We start from the raw sequence: 1,600 nt of genomic DNA, 5'->3' as shown, positions 1-1,600 counted from the left end.
ATAGTTCCAGCATGGGATCCTCATAGGTTAGTCTTCCCTTTATGTATCCTTTTAAAAACTCTTATCTTGATTTTTCTCTCTCATCCCATTCAACTTAGATCAGTGTACAATATGGAAATAATGTAAAAATTAACACACTGCCTTCTGGGGGGGGGAGGGAAGGAATATTGGGAGAAAAATTGTAAAACTCAAAATCAATAAAATATTAAAGAAAAAAAACAACCCCTCCTCAAAAATACTCTTCTTATCTTTTGACCACATTTCTGTTGAGAAAAGTCACTTGCTATTTTAAGAAAAATTTGCCATCAAATCTTGTCCTGTGTAATCTATTTATATTTCTTAGAAGGAAAACATGTCTAATATATGCAATGTAAAGAATGATCAAGAAAGTTCCCCAAACCTGCTGGAAATAAATATACTGAATAAAATAAAAAGATCCAAGCTCAAATCCAGTCTTAGACATTACTACCTGTGTGACCCTGAGTCATTCACTAAACTCCTCAGTCTCAGTTTTCTCCTCTGTAAAATGATGACGATGATGACAATGATGATGATGATGATGATGATAGTGCCTATTTCACATGATTGCTGTGAAGAACAAGTAAAACAATATGATGTTTACAAAGCCAGAAGCATGATCTAAATGTTAGGTTTTATTAATATGTCACAGAAACCCTCTAGCCCACCCTCAGTTCTCTTTGCATACGGAGACCCAGTTTTGTTTTCAAGCAGTCTCTCAGTCCCATTGTTCACAGTGTAAACCTGTATCTTTTTTTTACCTTTTAAAAAATAAGTTTTATTTTTTTCCAGTTACATGTAAAGATGTTCTCAACAGGGATTGGAAAGATTTAGAGTTCCATAGTTTTCCTATCCCTTCCTCCCCTCCCCAAAACAGTGAGTAATCTGATATAGGTTTTACATATGTACTATCATGCTTAACATATTTCCATATTAATCATGTTGTGAAAGAAGAATCATAGGATTATGATAAAAGGACAAAAGGGAAAAAACCATGAGAAAGAAAAACATAAAACCAATTTTAAGAAGTAAAAACAGTACTTTGGTCTGCATTCATATGCTATAGTTTTTCCTTTGATTGTGGATGGCATTTTCCATCACAAGTCATTCAAAATTGTCTTTGTTCACTGTCATAATCCTGTATTTTAAGATGACCTGGGGAAAACTGTCCTGGGATGTCTGATATTATGTGGACAAATGGAATCTGATTTTGAGGCTTCCTGAAACCAGGTTATCAATTCTTCCCACACTCAAGTTCACCCCACCCGAATGAAGATATCAATTCTTACTCTCTGATTCTTATCCTGTTCTTATCTTTATGCTAGAGGAAACTAGGTGACACAGTAGACAGAGTGCTAAGCTTAGAGTCAGGAAGACAGTTCAAATCCCACCTCACATACTTATTAGCTATGTGACTCTAGGTTAATCACTTAATCCCTGTCTGCCACAGTTTCCTCATCTGTAAATGAGGTTAATGATAACACCCATCACTCAAACCTTAATGTTCTATGTTATTGTGGGTTTCTCTTCTGTTGTTCCAATAAGATCTCTGGCTATTTTTCTTATAGTCAGACACAACATT

The sequence above is a fragment of the Macrotis lagotis genome, chromosome 3 (assembly GCF_037893015.1).
Source record: "Macrotis lagotis isolate mMagLag1 chromosome 3, bilby.v1.9.chrom.fasta, whole genome shotgun sequence".
Classification (NCBI taxonomy): Eukaryota; Metazoa; Chordata; class Mammalia; order Peramelemorphia; family Peramelidae; genus Macrotis; species Macrotis lagotis.
This window is presented reverse-complemented; position numbering follows the sequence as displayed.